We start from the raw sequence: 20,780 nt of genomic DNA, 5'->3' as shown, positions 1-20,780 counted from the left end.
ATATATGCCTCACTGTTCACTAGAACAACAGGTGTGTCCCTGAAACTCATAGTTCTCACAGAAACAGCAGGCGTGGAGACCTAGTCACTGCCTCTACCCAGCCATGACCCCCAGACCCATTCCCATAGAAACAGGTATGTTCTTGTAGTCAATCACAATCATATCATCCATCTGGTCCTCTTCGAGAATGAAGGACAAACACAACACATCCATCAAGCCCAAGACAGGATCACAATACCTAACTATCTATCTTGACCAGACAGGATCACAATAGCTAGCCAGTTGGAAGGTAGTATGACCAGAATGTTTAACCACCAAACCATAGATGGGACCCCTCCTTCATTAGCTAATCCCTTAACAAACTCCTCCTGCCTTTTTAATATTAATCATATTCTTATATTCTATGTAAATTTCTGTTATGTAATTGCATTTTTACCCTATAAAAATCCACTTTATTTTCTCTAAAGTTGCTGGTTCCTCTTGGAACTTAGTCCACTCCATGACAGGCATCAATCTCAATAAATGCCTGTACTTGGATTAGAGGTGGGCTGACTCTAAATTCTTTGAGATGGTTCTACCACAACACATCATGAAACCTCAACAGTTTTTGGTGTCCCTGGGTTTAACCCTCAACAAAGTGACTTGCTCAAGGTCACATAGGTAGCACACATCAGAGGCAGAAACCAGGTTCTCTGACTCCAGAGTTATGCTTCCTTGAATTGATGTGAACTGAATTAAACTAGCTTTCCAATGCTTTCACCACTTCTACCACAGTTATGTCCAAAGATGGTACCTGGAATCTATTCTCTCTCATTCTTTCTTTTACCTAGGGCTTGGCAGAGGAGAATTTTTCAAGATCACAGAGCAGGTTTCTTTCTTTTAGTTGTGGAGAAGAAAAGGAAGACAGTTTCATTCATAAGGTAGAAGAGGGAGAGTACATATATTCTCTTTCCTTTCTTCTTACCTCAATTCTAATTCTGTTGCTATTTATGGTCTCCAATACTCTATAAGTCCTTTGGATGCAATTGTCTCCTGAAGCTGTAAATTGCTTCATATGTGCTCAAAAGATCTGGTGGCTCTTTTGGTGGCTGCCCTATAAGCATGTGGTAGGGAATAATATGATCATGATGACCTCATTGAGTACTTCTGAAATGGCGAATAATACCAGGTTAGATTTATGGCTCTTCATTTTCTTCAAGAAGAGCTCAAAGCACGTTCTCAATTTCCTAATTTTGACTAGATTTTGGTGTTAAAAATGTGTCTAGAGTCTTTTATTCTCTTGTTTTGGTAGATGTAAACAAGAAGCGATTGTCACTCCAGCAAAGGCAAACAGATCCAGGCAGGCTTAAGAGACTTGAAAACACTACCTGGTTTCAACTTCATTGAACAAGATACTCTCCCAGGTTAAGCTTATTGCATCTAATCTCACCATCAAAGGTGACTAATACCACCTTTCTCTGAGGGGAGGCTGTTGTTATTGTTGGTGACCCCATTTGGAGTTTTCTTGGCAAAGATACTGGAGTGGTTTGCCATTTCCTCCTGCATCTCATTTTACAGATGAGGAAACTGAGGTAAACTGAGTTAAGTGACTTGCTCTGAGTCACACAGCCAGTAAGTGTATGAGGCTGGATTTGAACTTATATCATCCTGATTCCAAGCTCTGTAATCTATCTACTGAATCACCTAGCTGTCCTGACTGGAGAGCTAGAGGGCAGAAACTGGACTTTTAGAGTTTATTGTACTCTGCATCTGCTGCCCTGCCTGGTTTCAACTCCACAAAAGTGCCAGGTACTCCCTGATGTTCCTCCTCCCCTCTCCACTTCCCTGCTTCCTTTTCTGGGTTATCTCTCTCCATTAGATTGTAAACTCCTTGAAAGCAGGGATTATCTTTATTTTTATTGACTATATCCACAGTACCTGGTATGTAGAAGGTGCTTTATAAATGTTTATTGGACTATTTGGATTGTTCTTGGAGGGACTATGAAACAATTTTCAAATTCTAAAAGTTTTTGGTTTGGTTTTGGTTTTTTTTCATGTGGGAAACGGATTGAATTAATTGTCTGGCTCCAGAAGCACAACTAGGGCCAATGGGTTTTAGAGGGAGATTCATTTTTGTTTAATATAATAAAGAACTTCCTAGCAATTACAGCTATTAAAAAGAGGTTGGACTCTCTTGTGAGGTGGCGAGCTCCCTGTACCTGGAAACATTCAAGCAGAGATTGGATGATTTCTTGCTGGGGATGTTGTACAGGGGATTCACAGATTGGGTAGGAAATTGGATTAGATGATCTCAAAGGTTTGTTTTTTTTTTTGTTCTACTATACTATGATTTCATAAATCTCTCAGAGTCCTCAGCAAGGCATCAGAGATATCAGCATTAGAACCTAGATCTCTGTCTTCTATTCTCTTCTATCTGGATCACATAGTTAACAGTTCTAATTGCCTTCTGTTGAGTGCAGTTCTGCCTAATGGTGCTTTTTATTACAATACCACCCACCTGTGCCATTTTAATCTTGTGCAAATTGAACAATTTACCTATCTAATAACTTTATTTATAGTGTTCCTTTTACCCAAGGATTTCAAAAAGCTTCAAGAACTGCATTTACATAGAGATGCAGACGCTTTGAATATGACCCACGACAGTGGGTTAATGTTGCTAAGATCCTTCAAGCCTCTAGATAAAAGGGCCTGTGCAAATGCAGAATATTTGATGTTATTCTGTTATAAACTGCTTCTTTCAATAGCAGATCTAATTTTTAAAACACTTCTTAGCTACCCTCTCCTGATTTGTGGCATCTGCCTCTTTTGAAGCAATACACGTAAATTATAACATTTCAAATGGTGATGTGTGACAAGGTTCCTGAGAATCAAAGGTATGTAGGTCACAAGCGAAACTGACATAAGATTCAAAAGTGTTCTTCAGTTTTCTGCAACTTGATTTGATTCAATTAAACAAGGACTTTCTAAGTGCCTACAATGTGCCAATAAGCGTACAAATTGCTAGATATACAAACATCTACACTCTTCTTCCCCTGCTTCAAAAGCAATCTCTCCCCTCAAAGAGCTTAAATTCCACAGCAAAAAGACAACATGAACACTGATAAGCAAATATAAAATGTATACAAACACATTCTCTGTATTATAATGCACAGTTTCAGAGAGATTTTGGGAAGGAAATGCCAGAGGCTGTGTGTGTGTGTGTGTACATGTGATTATGATTGTTTCCATGAGTTTTTAGGGGAGAAAGGTAGAAGAGGAGATGCCATAGATAAACTTTGATCTTGAGAGATGTGTGGCTAACCTCAGTGTATCTAACATGTCTTCTCAGCATCTGTATTTAGAAGGATTGTGAGAACTAATGACCATGAGAACCAAGGATCTAGAGATGCTGTGTGAATGAAGTATTATATCCAGATTACATCCAGTTATGTGTTTGCTCCTCTTTTATGTTCTAATTCATCCTTGATAGACAAAAATATTTTAGTGCATTATGAGCTTTTACTTTATGATCACTTGGGGAGCACTGCAGATGAGGTGTGGAGATAGAGCTGTCTGACCTAAATTCAAGAAGAGATTCATCCAGTTCTCAGTTGTGAAGTCACCGCTTGGAACTCGAATGACCAAGAGAAAAGTGAGTTATCCCAGGAACTGGTCCTGGCTGCCAAGCCAGCACCTAACAAATTGTAAGTCAGCCCAAGGTAGTAAACAAGAGAGCTAAATAAAGACCAGAGAAAGTTGTTATAATTAAAGCTGAATCCTCCCCCTCCCCAGACAAATTACAAGCCTAAAATTCTAAGTCTAGTAGCAAGAAGGGAAAGAAAAGTGCAGAAGAATACATTGCATGGCTTTTTCCTAGATTCTTCTATCCTATTTGCTAAAGACACATTTCAAGAGGAGGCATTTAATCTTCATTACACAAAGTAAATATTAAGTAGTTTGGGGGTTGGAGGGAAACTGAGAACTTGAGGAATTAGAGAAGGTGTCACATAAGAGGTAGCACTTGATTTGAGCCTTGAAGGAAGCTAGGGATCCAAGAGACAGTAGGGAAATCAGGACATTTCAGGCTTGGGAGACTCAGCCTGTGAAAGACACAGAGATGGGAGATGGTCATGAATGGAAAATCGTAAGCAAAGCAGACATTCATGACAGAGAAACCTTCAAACAAAGAAAAGGTAAGGCAAATGAATCTATTAAGAATTTAATACATATTTGTTTCTTCCCCTTTCTCCCTCCTCCCCAGGAGCTATGCAGGTCTAGGTACTGGGAGATGAAATTGTCCCTCTCCTCAAAGAGCACATTCCTTTGAGAGAAAATAATATGCACACAGATAAGTAATTATGAAGATGCTTACAAATTACATAAAAAGTAATCTCCAGAGTGTAGGTGAGAGCACTGACAACTGGGAGAATAGCCTTCCTGTAGTTTATGTTTCTTGAGTTGAACTTTGAAGGAAGCTTGAGTCTATGAGGAAGGACCACTTTCGAGGGACAAGGAACAACTGTATAATGACACAAATATAGGAGATGAAATGTGTTACAGGGAAGAGCAAGCAGACCAGTCTGGCTGAAATGTAGAATGTTTGAAAGATAATAATAGCCAATAATCCTGGAAAGGTAGACTGGAGTTACAGGGCTTAAAGGCTAAACAGAAGAGTTTGAATTTCATTCTAGGTGCAAGAAGGAGCCTGCTGTTTCTCTTGATAGGAGCAGTTACATAGTAAGGAATATCATGTTAACAGCTATGTGGATGATGAATTGGAGAAAGGAGAGACAAAAAGAAAGCAGGGAGCTCGATAAGGTGACTTTTTATGGTCTAGGTGCAAGGTAAGGAGAAGCACTATGATCATGGTCATGAAGGTGAACAGAAGAGGAGGTAGCATTGAAAAGATCTAGGAATTGGTTAGAGAGGAAGCAGAGGTAAAGAAAAATATCACAGACGACGCCAAGATTGCTAACCTGAGCGATAGGAAGGAGGGAACCTTCAATAAGAATAAGAAAAGAAAGAGGAGGAGGCATGAGATTAGAAGGGAAATACAATGAGTTCCACATTGAACACATGGTCCACAATGTTAGAGACAATTAGGTGGCACAGTGGATAGAATACTCGGCCATGAGTCAGGAAAGTGAGTTCAAATCTGGCCCCAGACACTTACTAGCTGTGTAAACCTGGGCAAGTCACTTTACCCTCTTTGCCTCAGTTTCCTCATCTGCAAAATGAGCTAGAGAAGGAAATGGCAAACCACTCCAGTATTTTTGCCAAGAAAACCCCAAATGGGGTCACAGAGTCAGACATGACCAAAAGTACACTACTAAGTAACAATAACCACAATGTTAAAAAAAAATTTAAGTTCTAGCATTTAAGGGGTTAATTTTTAGGTACTTAGCAAAATTTCAGAGCAACCAGGATTCCAAATAACTAAAGCAGAGAAGGACCCATCCCTTCCCACTCCACATGGAATTACATCATGATACCTTGAAAGTCATAGTCAAAAAGGGCTATGCTAAAAGCTGTTTATTATTGTAATAGCTGTACTATCTTACTCTCCTATACAGAGGACCAAAGGAGCATTTAGGATCTGCCACATCATTCTAAAGTACCAGGATCTTTTAGCCATGGTCCACCGCACAGCCAGAAGCAACTAGGAAGTTTGTCATCCCCCAAAGGCCTAAGGATGAGTCACTATGTCCCTGGGCCCTAGGAAGTATCCAGGAGAACTCTGGGTACATGCTCCATGGAATGGCCTATAAAGGCCCATTCAGCCTCTTCAACATCCATAAATAGGTATATACAAAAAACTTAGAGAATAGCTTACCCTCTAAGACAACTTGTCTAGTTCGGTATTTCAGAGAAAGATTTGGTTTGAGGCGCCATGAGGACAGAGAATGTATCACATCCCGGAAATTACTTCTCTTCTCTTAAATGGGCAGTGACCACAGGCAACTTTCTTTTAATGAGGTTTCTTCCCCCACCTCCTCAAAAAGAAAAATAACGTCTATCTGTCTCCAGTGAGGTCACTCTCTCGACGACAGTTAGCCTAGGCTTGCTGTCTGTCTCCTGTCCTAGGAGGGCTTTGCAGCCTGGGAGTTCTGTCAGCCAGAGAACAAGGGTATTCACCATTTGGTAACACTTGCTTCACTGATGACAGTGCTGAAAGTCCAGAGTCTTGCTCACTTGTGATCATGTCTTTTCTCCTACCTTTTTAAACAACGCCTGCCTCAAAATATATTTTCCAGCAAAGTGTGAGGATGTGGCATTCTTCCAATCTCTGGCACCTGCAGGATGGGGGTGTGGGGGCAACAGCATAGGGGGAGGCATAAAAATATGTCCTTTTCTATTTTCATGAATAGCAATCAACCTATCTATAGACTTCTATTAAGCAACTGTAGTTATCCCTTCCACATCTCAGGGGCTAGGGGTGCGGCACCCCCTCAATCTGGAAAATCTGAGTAAGATTTTTGGCTCTCCCTTCACAGCCGAGAAGAAGCCTAAATTTTTTTTTCTTTTTCTTTTATGGACTATTTACAGTTCCTTACTGTAAAATTTGGGTTATTTGGTCATAGACTCTGTGTCATCTGCTGCCTTCACATGTCATCTGTAGCTTCTGCAAAACTCCCCCCAAAATTCCCATTTAATTTCTTATGTCAACCTGCAGTTCATCAAAACTGTACTGGGGAAAGTCATGCTATAGAAGGGATAAACTGTACTGTGTTCTAGAGACTGCTCTAGACACTGAGGATATAAAAATAAAACATCCTCATAGACTTATAGACTCTGAAAAGAAAACATGCACCACATCATCGTCATCGTCATCATCATAGCTAACTTTTATATAGCACCTACTATGTGCAGAGTACTGTGCTGAGCACTAGAAAAATATTATCTCATCTGATCATCACAACAACGCTGGGACTAAGGCATTGTTAGCATTTCCATTTTACAGTTGAGGAAATTGAGGCAAACAGAAGTCAGTTCTTCTTGTCCAAGGTCACATAGCTAGTGTCTGATACTGAATTTGAACTCAGGCCCCATCTTCAGGCCCAGCACTCTATCCACCGTACTGCCCTGTGTATGTATAAATGTCTCTGTGTGTATGTAAGTGTATGTTTGTATGTATGCAGAATAAATACAAAAGCTTTAGTAGCTCCGGCAGAAAGTTGCCTCACTTTTCATGGTCCCTTCCCTTTAGCACAGTAATTTCGGCCCTCATTTTCCCCTTTCCTAATCCTTGTAGAGCAGGATTGTCAAATTCATGTAGAAACAGGGCCACTCCACAATACATAAAGATCCCTGGAGGCCACATATTGACTTAGAAAATAATATATGAACATTCTCTAAGGTCTATTGAATTTTGTTTTATTAAATGTTTCCCAATTACATTTTAATCTGGCTCAGGCTGCACTGGGGAGCATCGCAGGCTCTATAGGACCCACTCTGTTTTTGACACAACTGTCGTGGACTTCTTGGAGCTTGCCCCATCAATCATTCTTCTTTTCTCAATTCCAATCTCATGTAATCAATTTCCTTTTGGATGCCTGTTCAGGGGTGTGCTGGAGTCAATTAATTGTTACATTCTCAGTGTGAGCACTGACACCTCAGAAATCAACAAGTTCTTCAGATCAGGGCTTGGTTCATTGCTTTATTATCTAGACAACCAAAAAAATGTTACTAAAGCAAATTAAGCTCAAAAGTGTTTCATACATATGTTAATTTTTTCAGACTCAGTTGTTAAACATAAACTAGCATACTTCTGCCTGCAGGTATTTCAAATGTGATATGTCCAATACAGAAGTCATTAATCCACCCCATGCAAACTTGCTCATTTCTGTTGAGGGTCCAGTCACCCAGGTTTAAAAACTCTTGTATTTCTTGACTCATCCCTCTCGCTCACCCCCAGTTCCCAAATCCATTCCATTATAAGGCTTATAGTCATGCTTCCTTACCTCTCATATTTAACTATTTCTATCCACTTAAAGGTCACCACCTTAGTTCATGCCTTCACCCTGTCTTACCTGGACTACTGTAAATGCCCCCTAACTTGTCTTCTTGATGCTCTCCCCCTCTCAAATTCATCCTTTACATGCCTTTATTCTCCTTTACATTCTTTACACACCCTTTACACTTTGACAACAATAGGCAAAGTAATCCTCTTAAGGCTCAGGTCTGACCATGTCACTTTCCTGTTCAAACAAAAATTTTCGGTGGCTCCCTATTACTTCTAGAACTAAAAACAAGGCTTTAAAGACCTCAAGAATTTATCTCCAACCTACACTTCCATTCTTAATTCACATTCCTTCCCTTCATGCACTTTGTGTTCCAACCAAACTGTACTACCATCTCATATCCTGGTCCTGAAATATGGTGTCCTGTATTCACAGTGGCCATCAGCCATGACTGGTACATGCATCCTCCTCATTTCTGCCTTTCAGAATCTTTACCTTCTTTCAAAGCTCACCTCTGGAGTCACCGCCCTTCATGAAGAGGTCACAGTATTCTTTCTGTCTAGATTAGAGCACATACTCTGCCTGGGTCTCTTCTTTGCTCCTACCTCTCACTACTTTACATTGTACTTTTCTGTGTGCATGTTGTCTATTAGAAGTCCTTTGGGTGAAGGAACTGTCTTAGCTTTAGGGCCTACCACTAAGCCTTGCACATAGAAAGCACTTATTTTAGTAATTAGCTTATTAAGAGACAGTATGGTACAGTGGATAGCAAGCTAGCCTCCAAATCAAGAAGCCCTGGGTTCAAGCATACTGGCTGTTCTACACCAAGAAAGCTATTTAACTTCTCAGGGCCCCCATGTAATTCTCTAAGACTATGCCTTACAGAACAGTGGCCAATCTGCGTTGGGAGAGGGAGGTTCAGGTTAGTTTCCATTTATGTTGTCTACCTCTTGTATATTTTCTTCCTCATTTGAATGTGAGCTCCTTGAGAACAGGGACCATGTTTTTGTTTTCTTTGTACGCCCAGCATTTAGCATAGTGCCTGGTCCACTTATGAAGGATATGGAATAAAAGTTTCATAAATGTTTGTACACTATTTCTTCACCCCACTGAAATTACAGGTCCAATGCAAATGACTAGTTCCTCCACAAATACGTGTTTATTGATGGTACCTATTTCATTAAGTCAAAATCAAGATCTTTGGAATCTTCATAAAGAACTTGTTCCTTTCACCATTGTATTAATGGATGTTCAATTAACTCGATTAATAGGCTCAGTGTCATAAAAAATGGACGATGTCTACGATACCCACAAATCTGATCTTAAAATATTGGATGTCAAGTACTCAAAGACCCTGCAAGAGCTTCTGCTTGCCGCAGGTTGGCCACTTCAAAACCTGGCAGGATTATTTTCTCTTGGTATTTAAGCTATTTCTCTGTCCCTTTGAAGGGAGATAGTGTGTATTTCTCTGCAACCACAGAGTGTGAAGAAAGAGTGCCTGACCTACTTCAGCAGACACAAAAAAGGGATCCTCTTGTCTTTGACTTGAAGACAAGATGGGGAATGAAAGGTCATTGTTTAATGAGGCTCTTGACTAAATGGCTCATCTGTTGGTGACTGTTAGCTCCTTTTCTCCAGGCCCTTTTAAAACAAGTGGATGTCATCCTTTGGAAACAATCCCAAAAAGGTTATGTACATGTGCTGTAGACCAAGACTGATCAAAAGTCAGCTGATTAATATTAAGAAGACTAAGAGAAGCTCTCTCTTTCGTGTCTTTAGATCTGACCCTTTCCCCTTTTTGGAATAAAAGCAGTATCCCTGGGTAATTCACTCTTCAATTCACTCAGGGAGCAGCAGGAAAGAAGTTCTATTTGTTATTGGCAGTGACTGTCTGGAAAGCTGTAATGTGCCCAAGGTAAAGAAAGAAGTTTCCTTTGTGTTATACTAGGGTTGAGTGGAATCATCCACAACCTGGAAGTAGCTTTGAAAAATAGTTTGACTGGTTCAAAATACAAATTATCAGGGTCCTAAAATTGACCTGAATTTTAAAGCAAACTAGAATGAATATTTGTGGGTAGACTTGCTAAGAAATAGAGATAAGGAATGGGTCTGGGATTTTATTTGCATAGGAAACTCCCAAGTGAGTTAACTTCCTCTACCAGTGTAGGTCAGCATCTTCTCTATAAATTAGTCTTAGTCTCAGAGCACTGAGAGATTAAGTGATTTGCTCAGGTTATACAATCAGTATACGTCAAAGGCAGGACATAACCCAGGTTTCCTGACAAGCTAAAGTAAAGTTAAATGGGTTCCACTCCAAAAAGATTATCTTGTCACAGAATCATAGAATAGTATGTGTCACCAGCCTAACCCCCTCCTTTTACAAATCAGGACAGTACAGCCCAGATTGGTGTTGGTTGGTTGTTGTCCTTCGTCTTCGAAGAGGACCAAAATGACATTACTATTGTAGAGTGAAATTTCAGTGTGTCCAACTGTGGCTGATTAGACCAATATGAGCTCGGAATGCTCTACCACAGGTTGGGCACTGATAGTCTGTTTGAATACTTGGGGTGGATATCCCAAATTCGCATCTTACATTTATTTTGTGCTGTCTCAATTCTGCTTTGCTCATAGAGCACAGAACCTTTTATTATGTGGGCATGCCATGCTGAGCCGTCCTGTGCCAGTATCTCCCATGTTGCACAGTGAAATCCAAATTGGTGTACAGACTTACTGAAGGCCACAGAGCTCAGACAACTCTTCTCTTCTAGTCTAGTGTTTTCCCCCCTTCAACATGCTGCTCTAAAAGTGTTTTTCACCTATGCTAGAGTCTTAGGAAGCAAGCTCAAGTAATATGGTCAATGAATTAATATGATCAATGGATACTTGTACAAATTGAATAATAACTCATATTTATACGGTCTTTTCCTTACAACAACCCTATGAAGAAGGAAGCAAAAGACCTGGAGTATCTCATTTCCCCTGATAACCATACATAACCCAGGTCAAGCTACTTTCTTGTTCCAGGCCCCAAAATGCCTAGTTATGGCTCTGTCAGAATATATATAATCTTCCTTGGGTCCTTATCCTGTGACAGGCATGGTGCAAAAAATCTGGCACACTCTTGACTTGGTATGGTTGCTTGATATAAACATATGTATGTATGTAGGTACATAAATGTCTGTATATTTCTTAATTCTTCTTTACCTTCTGCCATCAGAGTAGGATCATCTGCATATCTGAGATTGCTGATATTTCTCCCAGCAATCTTACTTCTGGCTTTTTATTTGTCCAGCCTGGCATTTTGCATGATGTATTCTGCATATAAGTTAAATGAATAAGATGGTGGTATATAGCCTTGTGGTATTCCTTTTCTAATCTTAAACCAATCAGCAGTTCCATATTCCATTCTAACTGTTGCTTCTTGGCCCATATACAGGTTCCTCAGGAGACAATTAAGATGATCTGGTATTCCCATCTCTTTGATGATTTACCATCTTCTGTTGTGGCCCACACTGTCAAAGACTTTAGTGTAGTAAATGAAGCAGGAGTAGATATTTTTCTGGAATTTCCTTGCTTTCTCCATAACCTAGAGAATGTTGAGCAATTTGGTCTCTAGTTTCTCTGCCCTTTTGAAAATCAGCCTGCTCTTCTGGTAATTCTTGGTTCATATACTGCTGAAGCCTAGCTTGCAGAATTACCACTCTGATGACACAAAGTGAAGAAGAATTAAGAAGACTCTTGATGAGGGTGAAAGAAGAGAGTATAAAAGCTGACTTAAAACTTAACATAAAAAAACTAAGATTTTGGCAATTAATCCCATTACTTTCTGGCAAATGGAGAGAGAAGAAATGGAAGCAGGGCCAGATTTTACATTCTTGGGTTCAAAGATAACTACAGGTGGAGACTGTAACAATGAAATTTTAAAATGCTTGTTCCTTAAAAGAAAAGCCATTGCAAATCTGGGTAGCATACCAAGAAGGAGAGATACCACCTTGTTGATCAAAGTCCATATAGTGCAAGCTTAGTTTTTCCGGGAGTAATGTACGACTGTAAGAATTGAACTATAAAGAAAGCTGAGTGCTGCAGAACTGATGCATTTGAATTGTGGTGCTGAAGAAGCCTGTTGAGAGTCCCTTGGACCACAAGGAGATAAAATCAATAATTAAAGAAATTGATTCAGGTTATTCACTGGCAGGTCAAATACTGAAACTGAAACTTAACTATTTTGGCAACATAATGAGAAGATAGGAGTCATCGGAAAAGAACCTACTGTTGGAAAAGATTGAAGGCAAAAGAAAAAAGGATGGTAGAGGATGAGATGGATAGTGTCATGGATTTTTCTTTTCTGTTTACCTTTTTATGTTCCTCTTGAGTCTTGAATTTGAAAGCCAAATTTTCTATTCAGCTCTAGTCTTTTCATCAGAAATGCTTGAGTCTCTAGTTCATGATGTATCTATTTTTTCCCCTGAAGGATTATATTAAGGTTTTTTTGGGGGGGTAGGTTATTCTTGATTGTAATACTGTTTTTTTTGCCTTACGGCATATCATAACATAAGCTCTCCAATTCTTTAATGAAGAAGCTGATAAGTCTCGTGTTATCCTGACTGTGGCTTCGTGATATCTGAATTGTTTCTTTTTGGCTGCTTGCAGCATTTTCTCCTTCACTTGGGAGCTCTGGAATTTGTCTGTAATAGTCCTGGGAGTTTTCATTTTAGGGTTTCTTTCAGGGGATGATTGATGGATGTAACACCAACCAACACAGCACACCTGAGGGCTGCTGCTATGAATATGTATTTATCGAAGGGATTGACTCACAAGATGTAATAAGTCCTCTATTTACTCAAACCTAAACCTTATTCAAGAAACTGAAGCATTCACAATATAACATAACAATTTATTACCAGGGTGGCCACATGGCTTTAAATAAAACGTATCATTCAGTATATCCCAAAATACTTGTTTATACAATCAGGGGATCCCAGGCCAGCATCTTCCCTAGCACAACACATCCCCAGAGGTAGCAGAAAATACAACATACTCCAACGCTAGGTCACAGAAGGTTACAATTCCCTCAATCAAAATAAAATATCCAAATCCTAAAAGTCTTCTTGGGAGTGTGTCCTTTCTGTGCTGCCATTGCAAGCTCCCACCTGGTACTCTCAGGGGCATGCATGCTACAGTGAGCCAGAGTCCAAATCTTCCCACTGCTCCAACCCCTGCTTCCAAGTTTTGAGGGGTGACAGGGTGACAAAGCCAACAGGGTGGGTCCCCTGGGGTTATAATACTTGCCCCCACTCACCACAAACAGCTCCACCCCCTGGTCCCAAACCATGGGAGTATTCTTACTGCTCCTACCTTTCTGCAAAGTCTCCATCTCCACTCTAGGCTGAGTCCTGAGCTCTGTGGCTCCTCTCCTTCCAGTGGGTCCTGGGTTCACCAGCAGGCAGCTCTCTGCTTCTGCTTCATGTCTCAGCTCACAGGGGAAGGGACTACTCCATTTAAAGTTCTCCCTGCTCCTGCCTGAGTCTAGGCATAGTAGGCTCCAGGGGATCCTGCCCCTAGCTTCTGTCTATAGGAAAATAAAACTTAACAGGGCAACAAAAATATTTGCACTGCCAGCACCTCCATCTCCATTCATTTTCACAACCAAGGCTCCTTGATAACAGCTACTTTAAAAGGACTTAAACTCATCCTCCATCCTTCCCGTGGGTGGGTCCCCTTCCAGCAAGTTTCTCTTCAGCAAGTTCTCCCCAGCAAGTTCCTGCTGCTGCTGCTTCTCACAACACTCAAGACTCATTTTCTTCATCTTCATTTTCTCTCTTCATGCTCATTTTTTCTTCACCATGCTTCTTTTTCTTCTTCTCCTTTTTCTTCACATGTTATCTTCTCATTTGCCCTCTCAATGCTCTCTCTATATGCAGTTTTTCTCAGCATCTGATTGGCTCAGCATAGAAGGAATGAGAGCCCACAAGGATAGTGCTGAAACTCAGCACCTGATTGGTGCCGAAAGGCACAAAAGCCCATGTGCCTCAGTACCTAATGTGCTACAGCCATGAATTATCAGAGTTCAAAGGAAATTAATTCTTGAGATGTTTACAGTTTAGCATAAGCCTGGGAAAATAAATTTCAAAGGAAAATCAACAAAAATCTCACCTTGCTTGTGCTCACAGTGGATTCTTTCAATTTCTATTTTACCTTCTGATTCTAGAATATCAAGGCATTTTTCCTTGATAATTTCTTGAAACATGATGTTTCATGAAACATGTTTTCAAATCATGGTTTTCAAAAAGTCCAATAATTCTCAAATTATCTCTCCTGGATCAATTTTGCAGGTCAGTTATTTTTCCATGAGATATTTCACATTTTCTTCTTTTTTCATTCTTTTGATTTTTTTTAAATTTCTTTATGTCTCACTGAGTCATTAGCTTCCATTTGCCCAATTCTAATTTTTAAGGAATTATTTTCTTCAGTGAGCTTTTGTGCCTCCTTTTTCATTTGGCATATTCTGTTTTTTAAGGTGTTATTTTCTTCAGTAGTATTTTTTGTGCCTCCTACTAAACTGTTGACTCTTATTTCATGATTTTCTTGCATCACTCTTATTTTTTTAAATTTTTCCTCTACCTCTTTTATTTGATTTTTAAAGTTTTTTATTGAGCTCTTTTAGGAATTATTTTTGAGACTGAGATCAATTGACAATTTTCTTTGGGAGAGGTGGGGAGGACTTTGGATGGAGCTGTTTTGACTTTGTTACCTTCTTCTGAGTTTTCATTTTGATCTTCCCTGTCACCATAGTAACTTTCTATGGTCAGATTCTTTTGTTGTTTGCTCATTTTTCTTGCCTATTTCTTGATTTTTAACTTTATATTAAAGTTGGGCACTGATCCCAGGATGTAGGGGGCGCTGTCCGAAGCGTCAGGCCTTTCCTGCTTGCTGTTTTCAGAGCTACCTCTGGGGATCTTGAAATTTTCAGTTCTTCCAAGGTGGTATGATCTAAGCAGAGGTGCAATCACCACTCTCGTAGCCTATTCTCTGGATTATGAGCAACCATAAGCACTCTTTTCCACCCTGGAACTTTGACCAGGATCCCCACTCTCCTGTGACCACACACTCTAGTGTACTAGTGCTCCTCCTGACTCTCCCTCCTAGAACTGTGTACAGGCAATGCAGCAAAATCCTGAACCCAATGCCAGCAAAGGGGTCCCCAAAATTTCCTTCTGACCAACTGTCCAGTTCCCTTAACTGTCTGTGAGTTGTGGAAACTACCACTGTCAATTCAGTTGCCCTCAAGGCCTGCTCCTGGCTTGCCAAGGTGCAGCCTGCACTGAACTGTATTCTCATCCCAGTGAGAGAGACCTTTCCTGCTGACCTTCTAAGTTGTCTTGGTCTGGAAAACTGTTTCACCCCAGCTTTTTTTTTTTGGTTCTGCCTCTCCTGAACTCATTTTGACACATTATTTTAAAGTTGTTTGGAAGGGAATTTGGGAGAGCTCAGGCGAGTCCATGGCTTTACCCTGCCATCTTCCATATGGCTTCTAAGGTCCAAGGTGCCTAGATTCCAAGAGGTCTAAAATTCCTTTCACCTCCACTTTTGACAATCCCTGTCTCAAATCCATAGTGCACTCATGTTGTTCCCTGACTACCTAGGAAACACCACCATGATTCTATCCTTTGCCACTCCAACAATACCCCAATGCCTTATGCTCAAGGCCCTCCTTTCTCTTATACAAATTTAACAATCCTATTTCTAGTCCCACCCTCACCCCAAATTCTAAGTTATTGAAACTGAACTAAAACATTAATAGTGATATTGAATGATAACATAAGACAATCTGGTTAGACTGGGTCCCTTTTTCCAGAGAATGAAGCTGGGAAACGTATAGAAACAGTTAATGACTAATGAATCCAGGTGTACCTAGTGAATGTCAAAAGAATTGTGTGTTTTTACATATCTCACTCATGATGGGCGTATTCAAACAGGTCTTCCTACTTGAAAATTATGCGTGTAAGGTTCCAAGCTCCCTTCAGTATGAAAGAATCTAAACCCCAGCGTTCAGAAGGCACTCAAATCAATCGAAGTTCTGATAGAACCAACTCACTTCTACTATGGCATGGCCTGAATTAGGAAAAAGGAAAAAACTGATTATGTCAGAGATCTGATCTTGATTAATCTTTTCCCTTAATAAGAAGCCTGTACAATCTGCAGCCTGACAAAGGGTTTTGGGCATCTCACAAAAAATGTAGAGGAAAACACCCAAAATCCTTTGTCTCGCCTGTGGGCTGTAAGTGGCCTGTGGGAGGCAGGTTATGTATGCCTTCTTAATAACAATAAATCATAACTAGGCATACTCATTGTGAGTATGAGCTATATCCTTCTTCCTGAATCCAGAATTGGATTGTTAGCTAACGTATTAGCCCTCCTCTACAGTAAAAGGGGTGGTATGTATTCCCCATGTAGGTTATATATGTACACATGTTTGTATCTAGATGTGGTGCAAAGGGAGAAGTCAAGAGATAGCTTTTCGGGTTTTTTTGTTTGTTTGTTTAGCAAGGTAATCAGGGTTGAGTGACTTGCCCAGGGTCAAGTAAGTGTCAAGTGTCTGAGGCCAGATTTGAACTTATGTTCAAATGAACTCAGGTTCAAATTTGAACTCACAGACTCCAGGGTCTGCGTTCTAACCACCGTACTACCTTAACTGCCTCCTAAACAGATAGTTTTTGGTATAATCTTTTCCACCTATACTTTAGGGAGACTTTGATTTCCTGCCAGGAGGGGAAGCAGGAGGCTGGGGCTAGAGTCTAGTCACCCCATTTTCCTCAGCAAGAGGAAGAGAATTACATTTATCTGGTCTACCTAAAACTGCTAGTCCAAAGGAAGTCATTTTTAGGTTCAGTCTGAGCTCCTGATCACTATCGCTTACCAGGAAGGGGTGCCTTAAGCTATATATGCAAGGCTTGATTCCCTTCCTACCAAATGCCAATTCCACAAAGAACACATGTAGTGAATAGCAAACCAACACATTTATTCAAAATGATAGCAAATAGAAATCAGAGAAACTATGATTGGGAATAAGACAGCTCAATCAAGAAAGAGAGAGTTCCAGATCTCACCCAGTGCAGCAAAATGGGAATAGGGGCATGAACTATGTACCACCTGCTCTGCATGTTGACTGCTTCCTTTTGTTTCCTTTCAAGGAGGTGAAGTGAATCTGAAACTGCATAAAAGATCATGAATCTCTTCTCCCAAGTTCTTGCAAACTCCATGCCTCTAATAGGCAGGATATAATAGCATTTGCTGATCCACAGCATTTAACCACAACTCTAGAAATACTAAAAGAACAATGAAAGTGTGATACAACAACAGAGTTAGACTCAAGTAAATCCACGGAGCAGTATTATGGGGGTCTTGGCAAAGGAAAGAATGTTATTTATTTCTATGCCCCTGTTTGATGCTACCATGTAGAAGCGTTGTATAGGAACACAATTCTTGGCATACACATGCTGTGAAATGCTATAAATTTTTAAGAGCTGGATAGATCTTTAATCATACGCATATTTTATCACTGGTCAGTTTGAAAGTTAAAAGGTCTCCAAAAAGAATGCATGACTTTAAAGTCTTAGTTTTCTTTTGGTTTCAGGAATAAGCACCATCAGAAGATATGGGGAGGATATAGGATTATGTCTACAAGGCACTTTTTATGCAAATCTATAATCCCTGGTACTGAAAAGGCTGAGGTTAGTGGATAGCTTGAGCTCAGGAGTTCTGAGCTTCAGTGGACTAAGCTGATTGGGTATCTACACTAAATCTAGCACCAATACAGTGAGCTCCCAGGTTCAGGGGGAAACTAGGCTGCCTAAGGAGAAGCAAAGTGGCCTAGATTGGAAATGGAGAAGGTCAAAACTCCTATGTGGATCAGTGGCAAGATTAATTTATGAGTGAATGCTGCACTTACTGCCAAGGAGATATATGGAGAGCCAGTCTCCAAAAAAAGAAAAGGAAAATGGAAAAAGAAAGAAAGAAAAAATAAGGAACTTTGAGATCACTGAAAGAATGGTGTTCAGGAATCATAAGAGATCAGTATGACAGCTTTATTTATCAAGGTTATATATCACAATTTTACTTCTATAAAAGGTTTCTCTTCTTTCCTGGTGGTGATGGAACTGTCTTTAAACATTTGGAATGAATTTCTTTGGGAGTACTGGCAATTTAGCAAAAAGTGCCTCCCTTGGTTCTGTGAGCAACATCATCCTCTTTATTCTCTGTCTGTTTCAGCACAATGACAGGCAGAATGAGAGAGGATAAAACTCTAAAAGAATGATCCTTTAACTAGACCCTAGTTCTCAAACAGAATGTTCCTCAAGAACCTGCAACATGAAATTGAGACACATCCTAAGCTTAATGATGCAGGGGCTCCTTCCTAGGCCATACCATAGGGAACACAAATCACATTGGTTAGGGGCCCAGCTGTAGAACACGAAAATGAAGAGAGAAGATGGGGAAAAACAATTACATTTAACAAATGAATGAAGACAATTATGCAGACACCCTCCAGCATGGAGTTCTGAGAGGTGATTCAAATGAGATATGGAATTTAGCAAGTGATACATTTAACAATTTAGCAAAAATCTGTTTGCATAGGCTGGCTGTCTCCCACAAGAGACATGACACAAGATGAGTGAGCAAAGGTCATTCAATACCCAGGTCTCCTTAGAGAAGCTCTGAATGCAGAATGATTGATTCTATGCAATTTGTAGGTCCCTTAGGCAGCCTTGAACAATCCTGGCAGTGGTCTCATTCTCTTGCTTTGAAGGAGCTACTAAATGAAATAAGGGTGTGAACTTGGTTTATAAACTATAAATGGCTATACAAATCTGAGGTATTATTCTGTTATAGATGCCAACAGCGACAATCAGTTGGCTTTTTATAAGAGATGTTAAACATCAGGGTAGCTTCCTTAATAAGCAAAAAACACAAAACAAAGGAAGCAAAACTTACTGGCCTGGTAAATTTTTGTTAAACCATTATAGCCACCTACATGATGATACACTGGTTCAATTAAATTAAACAAATATTTATAATCACCTACTATATTCAATCAACATATATATGTATACATATATTCCTAAACACTTACTTATATGTCATATATACAAATCAGGGGATATAAAAACAATGTTTTGGTGCTAGGTGCAGGGGATAGAAAAGCAAAAATGAAAAATCCTTGCCCTACAGGCTACATAACACAGTGCATAATATAGTAAGCCTGCAGTCAGGAAGGACCTGAATTCAAATCTAGCCTCAGATCTGTACTAGATGTTTGACCTTGGGCAAATCACCTAACCTCTGTCTGCCTTGGTTTCCTCATCTATAAAATAGAGATAATAGTAGCACCCGTTGCCCAGGGTTGATATGAGGGTCAAATGAGATACTATTTGTAAAGTATGTGGCACATAGTACCTGCTATACAAATGCTAGCTCTTATTGATCCATCTGATTATTAATCCATATGGAGAGACAACACATACACAAATAAGCAGACCTGCTTCTAGCCCAGTGCCCATAGCCATTACTGAAGGAAGAATTATTGTGGAGAGGGGTCTACCTTTCTTATCCCCACCAGTAACAACTGAGGACCAGCTGCCCCCACCAGTCAGATAGGCACAGGAGGCCTGGGAGTGGCAGCATCCCCCAGACTAGCCAAGCCCTCAAAGCCATCATCCAGAGAGGCAACTCCTGTGGAGAAAGATCCAACCATCCCATCAACGGTCAACCAACTACTGCACACAGGGCAGACCAACCAGCTTAGATAAAGCATCAAGGCACCCTGAGGGAGAGACAAGAGGCAACATGTGCCAGGCAAATCAAACCACCACCATCACCTTGATCACCATCTCCCCTCCAGACACAGATGGAAACAGGCCAAGACTAGGCCTGAACCCAAGAGCCTTGAGAACAGCATTGCTTCCAGCCCAGTGCCCTCCCTCAGCCATCATCTTGGGAAGCAGCCCCTGTGGAGATGCAGCCTGACACCTGCTCCTGCAGATGCTTCAGCCACAGCTACTGGAGACCCAGAAAGGAAATGTTCTTGCCACCAAAGTCCTTGGCACTTTCAAATAGTTCGACATCAAAAAGTGATATGATTTTTTTCTGTGGAAATGACATTGACAAAGCATTAATAGCTGGTTTCCATGGGACTTTCCCCTTTGATTTGCACCTGAAATCTTCCATGCATGTTTTCTCTCCCATTAGAATGTGAGGTCCATGGGAAAAAACTATCTTGCTTTTCTACTGGTATCCCCAACACTCAGTACAGTGCTTTGCACATAGTAATCACTTTATAAATGCTTCATTCATTCATTCATTCATTGCACTTTATATCTGTGACTAGCCTTGCCCTAACAGATTGTATTTATAACAGAGAGTGCCAGGCCTAGAGGCCTGTGGGCTACCCAAGTCTTCTTACCTCACCTCCCGAGGTCTTCGGTTGGCCAAACCGGATGCTCATATGAGAGAAAGGACGTTCCAGAGTCGAACAAGGGTTGAGCTTTATTTCAGGGTCTAGTTACAAGTGCAGGGGATTCTTCCTTAGGAGGGATAGAAGAATCTCCCAAGGAGGCAAAGATCTTACAATAAGAGATTGGAAGTAGAAGTACAAGCGGGGAGAGAGGGGGAGGGGAGAGAAGGAGAAGAGGAAAAGCGGAGCCTTGTGTCCTCTTTGGCTCCTCACGTGCTAAGAGAGCTTTCAGGCTTCCCTGATCCTACTTAACTCTCCAGTCGCATAGTTTGCATCTGAATACCGTGCTGTTAGATAACAATAGTGTGCCCAGATCCGGGACAATCTCG

Source organism: Notamacropus eugenii, chromosome 2, assembly GCF_028372415.1.
Source record: "Notamacropus eugenii isolate mMacEug1 chromosome 2, mMacEug1.pri_v2, whole genome shotgun sequence".
In the NCBI taxonomy this organism is placed as follows: Eukaryota; Metazoa; Chordata; class Mammalia; order Diprotodontia; family Macropodidae; genus Notamacropus; species Notamacropus eugenii.
Note: the sequence above shows the minus strand (reverse complement) of the source record.